This window comes from Schistocerca cancellata, chromosome 4 (assembly GCF_023864275.1).
Source record: "Schistocerca cancellata isolate TAMUIC-IGC-003103 chromosome 4, iqSchCanc2.1, whole genome shotgun sequence".
Taxonomy (NCBI): domain Eukaryota; kingdom Metazoa; phylum Arthropoda; class Insecta; order Orthoptera; family Acrididae; genus Schistocerca; species Schistocerca cancellata.
In genome coordinates this window covers 416,407,643-416,420,139 of record NC_064629.1, presented here as the reverse complement: position 1 = coordinate 416,420,139, position 12,497 = coordinate 416,407,643, and positions in this window count along the sequence as shown.

The window sequence follows — 12,497 nt, the reverse complement described above, 5'->3', positions numbered from 1 at the left end:
CCTCTCCTCTCCAACCCTCGCCTGCTGCCACGCCTCCACCGTTTTGTCCCCCCTACCCTCCACCTCCACACCCTTCATCTCCTTTCCCAAGGTGGCTTCTGTCAACTACCCCTCCCGGATGAGCCCTCACTCCCTCCATTTATCCCTCCTATCAACTCTGATCCTCCCCTTCCCCTCCCTCACTCTGTCCTTTTACCAGGCTCCCTCTCCACACCCCCCCCCCCTCCATCATGTTTTTTCCACGCCTACCTTTCTCTTTGATTCCTTTCTCTTCCCCTGAGTCCTTTTCTTTCTTCTCCAGTGTCTTCCCCACTCCTTCTCGCATCTGCCCTGCCCCCATTTTTCTGTGTCCTCTCCCTCCATTGGCCTCCACTATTTTGCTTTTACTCTCCTCCCCCTTTCTTCCCTTCTCATCTGTCTGGGTCCTCCCCCCCCCCCCCCCCCATGTGCCTTTGTACTCTATAGTGCAGTGTTTTCATAAGTATTTAGTTTTGTTAATCCCCTTTTTAAGTGTTGTGAATAGCCACCATACTGTTGCTAGGAGTGCTTTTAACTGTTGTGAACAGAAATCAGAATGTCACCATGTTTTTCAGTTATGCCTGTCTATTTCTTGTGTATTTTAACCAGCATCACCGACCCTTTTTTTGTACTTTCTTCGCAACTATTTCGCCATTTTTCAGTTTTTAACCGTCAGCATTTTATCAATTGCTTTTATTGTTATGATATCTCCTAATTTTTATTTTTTTTTACTTTTTTAACAATGTGCGCATCCTGTGGGTTGGAATCCAACAACTTTCGCTGCCTGGGCTACTCTCAAGGGCGAAACCGACGCATTGGAAGCTCCTCCCTGTCACTGTGTGTCGCTGTCTGCTGCCATCAGCTGCCGCCGGCCATAGCCATTGGCTGCCACCGTCTGTAGACATCTGCTGGTGCCATCCATCATTGTCTGCTTCTATCTGTCTGTCCATCGTCCTCGTCGCCACTCGCCGCCGCCACCACAACTGCTGCCACCACAACTGCTGCCACCACTCTGTCCTTTCCCCATCCCCTCATTGACCCCGTCTTCATTCTCTTTCCATACTTCGGCAACACCTGTCGCCAGTAGACCAGACAGGTGACCATGCACTCCCCCACCACTACAATCATATACACCTCCCATTCCCCTCCCCCCACCATTACCTCCTCGAGTGCCCCCTCCAGGCTTCCCCTGTCTGCTCCACCTCCCCTCTGGACGGTCTCCTACCAGTCCATCTCCTCCCCTGCCCCTGCCCCCGCTCCCGCGCCCGCCCCCGCTCCCGCCACGCCCCCTCTTCCACCCCCACCCCCGCATCCCGCCCCCGTTCGCGCCCCCGCTCCCGCCCCCGCTCCCGCCGCCGCTCCTGCTCTTATACCCCCTCATGCCACTACCATCCATTGGGATGACTTTCCCACACTCCCCATTCACCTTGCTATGACTGCCCCTGCTTCCCCCACCTGTGTCACCACCTGCTGCCCCACAGTTGCCACTATGGAGCACCTATCCTCCCTTCAAAGCTCCTCTGCGTCACATGAGAGGCCTGCCTCCCACTGCCTCACCCCTCCGCCCAGACCACCTCCATCAAAAAACCACCAAAAGCCGAAGTGCCGTCCTCACCTCCACGCCCTTCTCCAAGAAACCACTGCCCACACCTCCTCCTTCATCTCCAGTCCCCACCCTGCATACATTCTTCCTTTCCAACCTTGATCCCAAATTCCTCAATGCACGCACCCTCACACTAGAAATCAGCAAGTATATCACCAGTGCCCCCATGCTCAGCTTATCCCTCGCAGACTCTGCCCTTATGAAATCCCTCTCTCCCTCTGAGCCGCGGTAAAAAATTGCTGTTTTGAAGAGCGCGCCGCATCGCGTAGTGTGAAGCAGTCGCCCTCTGTTTCTGGCAGTGGCGCCGCTGTGGCAATCGCAGCTTTGGTGTCTCCCTCTGGTGGGAAAGGGGAAAGGTAGCCTGCTCACATGCGTTTAAGGCGTGCGATGAGCTCGCTAGTGGTGAGTCTGGTCAGTTTCTTAGCTGGGTCAGTGTAGGGCAGTCAGTGTCTATCTGTCCTCCAGAGTGCTAGTATGTGTTAGGCCACCAGTCTGCTCGAGTTTCTTCAGGCAATGGTCATTGGCGGTTGGATCGATCGGTTGGTCAGTTGCGCACTGAGACACAAGATGACTTGTCCGTCTTGAGTGTCAGCGCATGTGAAGTCGCCATGTCAGTCCAGTGGGCTGCGCCGTATAGCGAGGGGTAGTGGCTTCGCGGCTGACATGAGAGCGACAGGAGCCAACCCACAACATCGGCTTGGCTGGTGCGAGCTGCGACAGCATGAGACGGGAGATGGGCGCGCCTTTCTGCATCCGTTGAAGCAGCTGGCAGCAGACGGTTCAGGACAGCGTTTTGGGGGTAATGCGACAGGTCTTCGCCAGACATCGCAGTTTATTAGAAGTTAAGTGATTCGTGATATGTTGTTTCGTTTACTTGTTAAATTCTACTTGTTTTTTTGGTCAGTCTCTCGTCCCCAGCTTGCTCGTCTGTCTCCCGTCATCATTCATTAGGCAGTTAGTGTCCGTCTGTCTGTTTGTCGGTCTGCCGTACATTAATAGCTGCCTCTGTCATGTTTGTCGGATTCGGTGTTAACGAATTTATTGCTTGAAGTGTAACGACCGAATTCCTGAAATATGTTTTTATCTGCCTATCATCTTGAGAGGCGGTATATGTGTCATGTAGAGCATGTTTGGCCAACCTTGTATATTTTATGTAAGTCTGAATTTTATGTGTTATTATTTAAATGGTTATTTTAGTATATAAAGTTGACACCCTTCCACCATAAGAGTTTTTTTTTTAAATCAAGTTGCACTTTCGGTGGCAAGTTAATCTTTTAATGTTAGTGTTTTGTACCTTTTCCATAACTCCTGTGGGGTGCATAGTTTATGTGCTTGTGTGAGTTGGTAAAATTTTTAGTTTAAAGTAATCTGGTGTGTTGCAGATTTGCACCAGTGTAGTATTTCAGAGGTTGTTGTGAGCGGTCATGACTACAGCCGTGTCAAAAGGGAGTGGCTAGGTTCTCAGCTCGAAAGCCCATACATTCAAAAAATTGTTCTTTCTGCCTCTGAATAAATTGTAACTTGATATTTAGAGGGTGCTTTCTGATTACAATTTTAAATCTGTTTTTTTTATTTTATTTTTTTTAAAGGCTTTTAGGAATAAAATTTCCATTTGTTCGAAGAAAATTGATTTGTTTTCAACAGTTAGGCACTCGAAACTACTTCCATGCTCACATAGTGTGATTAACTGTGTTAATGTTCTTGATGAACCGCTAGTAAATAAAGTAAATTCTTAAGAAAAAGTTTTGAAAGTAAATTCACAGTTCACCCTCTTTCCACACTGACCACCTCCAGAAACTTCCCCGTATCAACTTGGCCCAAATGTGTCTCTCACACCTTTCCTTACCTCCCCCTCTCCCTCTCAGCCCCAACACTCTCGTCGTCTGCCAAACCTCAATGTCGTGATCACAAAGCTCAGCCCTGTGGTCATGGAGGCAAAGGTGTTGCCAGAACTGAATGCCCATCCTGCCCTGGAAATCTGCTCAGCCTGATGCATCTATAACAGCTCTGGTCCTACCTTCACGGAGTCTGCATCCTCCATCGATCACTTCCTCACTCAGGAGGCCCTGATTTTTAACTGTCATCACCCCATTGACCCCTCACATTCCCTTCCACAATCCCACTGCTGCCAATGCTGTCTCCTCTACAATGACCACCTCACCCAAAACTGCAAAAATCCCCCCACCTGCCGCCACTATAAAGCCTCTCACAGTGTCATAACCTTGACTATCTTTCTTTCTGCAACATCTGCAATGAACGCCATTCCACCTACTCCTCCAAATTCAAGGCCAAACCCCATTCCACCTGCCTTGATCTAACCGTTCCCATTCACCCAATCAGACAGCCCATCCACCCCAATTCTTTTCACCCTCTCCCTATGGTTGAAGACATCATCCATTTCCTGACTATCATCCTCCAGAATATCCACCACTTCCAACACCCCCACACTCTCCAGCAGATCTCTCTTGCTGCTCATTCCATCTTCCATTTGATTACCTACGCCACATGCTCCAACAACCAGGCCCATTTCACCTTCACCTGCATAGACACCCTCGTTCAAACCTCTCTCCTCCACCCTTCGCTCCCTTCCCCCTTCCTCCCTCTACCACCAGCAATTACGACGACACATCTGCAACCTCTTAACAGCACAGAGACACTGGGACTGATGCCAGACATGTACATGACTCAACTCTGCCCTCCCTGTCAACGCCTCCAAGTATTGGTCTGCCTTCCACCACCTTACTGGTTGCCATCACACTCCACATTACCCCTTCTACAAGTCAAGCGCCCCTTCCCTGACAACCTCAGTAAGGCAAGCCATTTTGATTCCCTCCTCTCCAAGTCTTCACCATTCCCGAAGATCTACACTTTGATTACTCCCTCTTCCCTACAGTCCTTCATTGTTCTGATACCTCCATCCCACCACTCACCCCCAGTTTCCAAAACTGGGATCATTTACCCCACTCAGATTTAAACACTCCCATTACAGGACACAACACCAAACTCGTATTCTACTCCAAACACAACACTGCCCCTGGTCAGGATGGTGTCACCTACCACCATCTCAAAGAATCCTCCCCCCCCCCCCTCTTCCTGGCTATCCTTGCTGCCTTGTGTAACATCATCCTCTCCACCAGCATTTACCGTGATCTGTGGAAGACTTCCTGTGTCCTGCTGTTTCCTAAACCCATCAAATCCCCCTCTGACACCTCTTCCTATCGTCCCAACTGTCTCACCTCCATGTTCAGTGAAGTCTTTAAGTCCATCCCCTCCCAACATATTCAGCACCACCTTAACCAGCAGCACATCTTTTCCCTTACCCAGCGTGGCTCAACCGACGACCAGCTCCTTAATCTTACCAAAATTTTTTCCCTCCAACTTAAGTCCTGCCATTCCACTATCTTTGTTTTCTTGACCACCATGCCAATGAGAGCGTCTGGCATCACTGGCTCGTCTTTAACCTCCAGACCTACGCCCTTTCCATCAATCTCATTCATCTCATTGCTTCCTTCCTCTCCTGTCATCCCTCCTACTTCACTATCCACAATACCAACTCCTGTACACTCTATCCCACAGCAGGCATGCCCCAAGGTTCCATCTTTCCTCTCTCCTCTATCTCATGTACACTGCAGATATGCCCTAACCACCTCTGCCTGTTCACCTCCTCCAATTTGCAGATTAAACCACCTTCCTGCCTCTCTATCCTAGCCTTCAACTGTACCGAAGTACCCTTCAAACCCAGCCTATTGCCAGGTCTTTATCATTGTGTCCCGCCCTCTCTCCATCTCCACGTCCTCCACCTCTTTTACCAAGATACCTTCCAGCACCTACCCCTCCCAGATGATGAGCTTCACCCTGATATATACCCCTCATACCAACTCTAATCCCACCATACCCCCTCCACAGTCTTCCCTCTCCCCTCCTTTTCCCTTCCACTGAGCGGTTTTTTCTTCCCTGCTACAACCCCTCCTTTCCTGTGCAGCCCTTATGCATCTCTACATTCCCTCCTGACTTTCAATCCCTCTCTCTTCCTTTTCCATCCCGCTCGTCTCCTGATCCTTGGTGTACCCCCTGACACCCTTTCTTTTCATCCCACACTCTCCAGCCTCCCTCCACTGCTTCCCTCTCCTCTCCCCTCTTTTCTCTCCTCTCAGGCCACCCCTCCCTTGACAAGTCCCTCCTGGCAGTTTTCGCTCTTCGGTGTGTGTGCTCTGTCTCATGCAGTGGTTTTAAAGTGTTGTCATTGTGGTATGTGTTAATACTTTGGGCAAGTTTTAACTTGTGTGTGTGACTTCAGTATATTTTACATGCTACGCACATCATCAACTGTGTTTTTTTATCTTTATGTGAACTTTTTTAACTGTCCCACAGTGAACGTCTCTCTGCAAGTGTATTGTCTCCCCTTATTATCTTCTAACCTACCCTTTTTATCACCTTTTATATGTATCGTTTAATGTGGTATGTGTTAATACTTTGGGCAACTTTTAACTTGTGTGTGTGACTTCAGTATATTTTACATGCTATGCACATCATCAACTGTGTTTTTTTATCTTTATGTGGACTTATTTAACTGTCCCACAGTGAACGTCTCCCTGCAAGTGTATTGTCTCCCCTTATTATCTTCTAACCTCCCCTTTTTATCACCTTTTATATGTATCGTTTAATCTTTTTATTTACTGTAGTGTCACTCAGCTGAAGAGCAGCAGATTGTGCTGCTGACAGCCCTCCCATGCCCAAATGGGGCAGGGGAATGAAATCACAACAAAGAAAATTACCTATGTGAGAACTGGTATGTCAGTCCTTAAACCAACTTTTGGAAGTCGTAGCTTCAGACCACAGTCATGGGCCCTATGTTTTGGATACACATTTGGTTGACTGTGCCAATATAAACCAGTCACCCATATAATACTCACTAGGCAGAATGAGTTTGTAAAATTTAATTATAAACTGGAACTGCTTTTCATTATTTATGCTCATACAGAATGCATATTGGAACCAGTCACTGGTTGTGGTCAAAGTATAGACTGATTGTATTTTGATCAGATATGTTTACACAAACCATTCAGCTTCTCTTACTACAGACACTGCAGTTATAACCAGGAATCTTCCCAGTTTAAATTACACAGAGGCAGTGATTGCATGCAGTGGTTTAGTCAACAGCTCTTGCAATCCCTCAACCTGTGAATGGTGTTTTGTTACAATATAACCAATGATACTAAGCCCCAAGAAATAATTAGCATTTTTCTGTGCGAAAGTCAGTCACTTTTGTGAGAAACCTTTTGAGGAAGACAATGTGAAGCACCATTATTGTCATTTCCCTGGTGCACACCGATGTGCAGCACATCCCAGCAGCGATGTGAAGTACAGGCATCAATATGCTGTGCCAATCGTGTTTCACAATTATGATGGTCATTTCTTGGTCATGGAACTATGTGGAGAAAAGGTATCAGAGGTGATAAAGAAATTAGCTTAAATCCATGTCGTGTTTCACTAATGCATCAGGAGAAGAGATGCAACATAAATGTTCGATATATTGATCCACTAACCTTTCTGTTGTATTTCATTGAAGGGTGTGCATCTTACCTGAAACCAGGAGAACTCAAGAGAATAATAACATATTATTCCAATTATCGAGAGATCAATTTAGTTAACCAAAAGGACATTTTTCTTTACGGACATGTAAGCACTGAATCGATTCTTCTGAAAGATCGCCTACCTTCATTCAAGAAGGGTCAGAATTTGCTAAAAGGTGAAACAATAACTGAGGCTGAATACCAGAGAGCCTGTAGTGTATGTAACACATTCAAGTGCAAAACGGTTGGAGAATACTCTGATTTATGTTTAAAAATTGATGTGCTGTTCTTTGCTGACATCCTCGAAATCTTTCATGGTCTTTGTCTTAAGACAAATTGACTGAAACCTGCACATTACATTACCTCATCTGGTTTGGCAAAGGAACATCAGCTGAAAATTATTGAAGAGGACTTGTAGATAATAACCTCTATCAAACAACTCCAGTTTGTAGAACCATCATGATTAAAACATTGATGAATTTTACATCTACCTTTATATGAACAAGTTATACAGATGGGTGATATTGCAGTACCTTCCTGTGCCTAACTTTAAATGCTTTAACTTTGATGCTTTTGAAAAGCATCAAAAATTTTGATGTGGGAAAGGCAGCAGATGGTTCGAACACAGGATACATACTGGAAGTAGATCTTGAATACTTCGAAAGTATTCACCATTTACATTCAGCTATATCATTATTGCCAGAAAAAATGTCATCACAACCAGAGAGTGAAAAATAAAAGAATTTTTTTCGACTTTGAATGACAAGAAAAATTGAGTCATTCATTACAGAAATTTGAAACAACAGTTGAAAAATATAGGTCTATTGGTTTTAAAACAAAATGTTGAATCTTATCATTTAGTCAAGTTCTGTGGATTAAGCCATACATAGTGATTAACGCACAAAACTGCGTGTATGCACGAAATGAGTTTGAGTAAATTTTCTCCAAACTCATGAAAGATGCCATATTCAGCAAGGCCATGCAAAATATGAGAAATATGTAGGACATCAGACTTGCAACATCATGGGAGAGCAGGTTTGGGGTGGCTGCATTAATTGCAAAATATAATTTCCAAAGGAGTGTAATTTTTAATGAAAATTTTGTCACCACTGAATTTTGCAGGCTAGATGTAGTCTTCAACAAACCAATTGCAGTTGTAATGGGGATTTTGGACATTTTGAAAACGCTTTATTTTGATTTACATTATGGATGTATCCTAAACAAATTTCCGCCAAATTGTGTAAAACTCTGATACATAACACTGATAGCCTTGTATACATCAAGATTACCAGTAGCTATGAGGATATCAGGTGTGTTGTGAATACAAGGTTCGAAACTTCAGGATTCCCAGCGAATAACAATAACCATATTACACTGGTGAATAAAAAAGTGGTTGTTTTGTTGAAAGAGAACTGAATGGTGAGCCTGTCACAGAATTTGTGGACCTGCATGCAAAAATGTATGTGCTTGAGACCCAGCCTGGGCTCATAATGTGCAGAGCAAAAGATGCAAAACAGACATCTCCAAATAAGCCCACCATTGACAATTACAAGCAGTGCGTCCTGGAGTCAGAAGTGAAAACAGCTGTGTAGGTTGTGATACACTCGAAACATCATGTGTTTTGAGTGTTAAACAACTTAAGCTCTGTTTAACTGCTCAGGGTGATAAGGTAAATGACACTGGCCTGGAGATGTTACCGCATACACAAAACGATGATGATGATGATCGTAAATCATATAAATTATTGATTGGTTTTTATTGTAAAAACGTAAATAATGTAAATACTTTTATTGTAAAATGTAAATACTTATAAAATATATATTTAATGTAAATATTTGTAAAAAGTATAAATGATATAAATACTTGAAAAGTGATGATTGTATATAAATAAATAGCTGTTTGATTTTTATTGTCAAAATGCAATTACTTAAAAAGTGTAGTGTGAATATTATAAAAATGTAAATAATGTAAATATTTGTACGAAAAACAAATTTGTCTGATAATAAATTCGATATGTAATGTACTTTTGTTTCTGAGTATTCCTTCCATATACCTCTACAGTCCATCTTCACACACCAGCGAGTGTCTACTGTCTCAGCTGTGCTGTGTCTTACCAGGATAAATGACACATGCTGACAGCGACAAGCAAGGAGCTGAAATGACACTTAGTAATATGTGTATTGTGAGCTACTGACAAAAAAAAGTTTGATACATGTAGTATTCATACTTTTCATAAAAAAGAAGTTATGAGATGACGTTCAGTGATGAGACAGAGGTGGAAAGATGTGCACAAACACATTCATATGTGTGATGAGATTTAATGTGGAAATATTTCCATTTAAATGACAAGGCAGTTTTTGAAAAAATTCACAAGAATTGACTTCTGACAACATGGGTTTTTAACCAAGTAGCATACTTGATGTATGAAACACAGTGGTATGTGGGGAGGGGGGGGGGGGGAGGGGGAAGGAGAGGCGGGGGGGGGGGGGGGAGAGAGAGAGAGAGAGAGAGAGAGAGAGAGAGAGAGAGAGAGAGAGAGGTGTGTGTGTGTGTGTGTGTGTGTGTGTGTGTGTGTGCATATACAATGCATATCTTTGACTTTGGACTCATTTCAATATTATACCATAGTGTTTAGGTAAATAATGCATAACTTTGAGTTTGGTTCAAAAATGGCTCTGAGCACTATGTGACTTAACTACTGAGGTCATCAGTCACCTAGAATTTAGAACTAATTAAACCTAACTAACCTAAGGACATCACACACATTCGTGCCCAAGGCAGGATTCGAACCTGCGACCGTAGCGGTCGCTCAGCTCCAGACTGTAGCACCTAGAACCGCACGGCCACTCCGGCCGGCTTGAGTTTGGTTTCACTTTAATATTAGGTCAGATGTATGTGACTTTTATAGAAATAGAGAATATCATTGACTTTAAAGTGAGTGTTACATAATTTTTACTCCAGATTATTTTAATAATACTCTCAGATTGGTTGGAGACTGGAGAAGAGGGGAAGTATGCATTAGTTAAACGTAATTTGACACCAGTTTTACATATCATTTAAATACTACACTCAGATTAGTTGAAGATGTGGAGGAGAGGTTGGGGTAAGGGGGTATAGAGCACAAGTCTAAGTTGCAAAAACAGCATGAGTTTTACTGACATTTTGCCTTTTTGAGGCATCTTTAGAATTCATATAGGAACTACAGGTAATGCATTAGTCCTAAGACATCGAAATTTTGGTGTACACCTTTGGCGAAGGTGTGGTGTCACCGCCAGACACCACACTTGCTAGGTGGTAGCCTTTAAATCGGTCGCGGTCCGTTAGTATACGTCGGACCCGCGTGTCGCCACTGTCAGTGATTGCAGACCGAGCGCCGCCACATGGCAGGTCTAGAGAGACTTCCTAGCACTCACCCCAGTTGTACACGCTCTCATTTGCCGAGACGATAGTTAGCATAGCCTTCAGCTACGTCATTTGCTACGACCTAGCAAGGCACCATTACCAGTTACTATTGATGCTGTAAACATTGTACCGTCAAGAGCGATGTTCACCAATTATGGATTAAAGTTAAGTATTCCAGAAGCTACGTACGGTTTTTGATAGTCTCAATTCCTTGTCCTGTTCCAGACGTCACGCCAGCCAGCGTGAGTTTAAAACCATGCCTTTCAGCTTCCTTATAGTGGGTTGGCTGTCTTGCCAATCCACAACAGAAGGCATGGAGCTACACTTTGCCAATGGTGCACACCAAAATTTCGGCTACTTGTGACTAATGTGTTACCCGATTTCCTATAACAATTCTGAAGATGCCTCAAAAAAGCAAAATATGTCAATAAAGCTTAAGCTGTCTTTGCAACACAAACTGTTTTTCATACTGAAAATATATCACAGTTTCTGTCTATGGCCTTAGAGTGTGGGATTTACATACACAATTGGTTTCTCTCAATCATCTTGAATTTTTAATACTGCAGAATGATTGGCTGGAAGTAAAGAGGGGATAGGGGGTAGGTTTTCTTAATTCACCACTAGAACAATTGTGCTATTTCCTAACACTACACTCTGATTCATAGGAAAGAGAAGAGATAGAAGGTGTGAAGCACACAATTGGTCTTTTTCCATCATCTTGCATTTTTAATAGTTGTTTTTATTGGCTGGGGCTAAGGATGGGGAGACAGTGAGGGGGGAAAATGGGGAGACAAGTTTTAATTTTGCATTAACACAGTTGGACTGCTTTCTAATACAATACTCTGAATGGTTGGAGAGAGGAGAGCATAAAAAGCATATAACTTGCTCTGTTTACATCATCCTGCATTTTTATTACTGTGTTTGACTGACTGGAGATCACTGGAGAGCACTTTTTCTTTGATAGGAATGCTGATGTCACTACCACTGCCCCTGCATATAGGCAACCCCAGTGCAAAGGCAAAAATAGATCACGTACCATAGTACGTATCAACACTAGTTGTTCCTTTAACTACACTCATGGACAGTTTTTCAAACAAAATTGTGTAATGCACAGAAACCATCCAAATCAACTTTTGTAAAATGTTCTCTAAAGCAGTGTACAACACCATCTAGTAACATAGAAGTATGTTGGAATTGATTATTTTTGTGTTAACAAATAATGTATCAAATGTAATGAACTTGGAGTTTATTTGGCGCACAGTTATACACACAAACCTCAGAAAAATCAGTTATGTACCACAGGAAAAACAAAGCTATTGGGTTGCAAAGAAAATGCACACAGCAAAGAGTCATGACAATCAAAGAAGATAAATTACTGAGTCTGTAACATATGCAACAAAAATAAATTTGTCTTTCTTTTGCACTTTTTTTTAAATGGCACGGTTAATAAATCTATCTTCTGGTCCTTCGATGGAACATGTTCCAGTAGAAATTCATTCTCTTGTACTTATTATGCACAAAATGATAACATATATCAATATGGTCCACAGCTGGTGGTCTTGCGGTAGCATTCTTGCTTCCTGAGCATGGGGTCCCGGGTTCGATTCCCGGCGGGGTCAGGGATTTTCCTGCTTCGAGATAACTGGGTGTTGTTGTGTCGTCTTGATCATCATTATTCATCCCCATTATGGTCGGAGGAAGGCAGTGGCAAACCACCTCCAATAGGACCTTGCCTAGTACAGCGGTGGGGGTCTCTGGCATTGTCCCCTGTATTCCTCAGAGTATGGGACCTCATAATCATCTCATATCAATATGCTCATTCGTCTGGTGAAACTCTTCATGTTTAATAAGTTTCACTGCACTTAAATTGTCATTGTTCAACATTGTTTTTATGTTGTTGA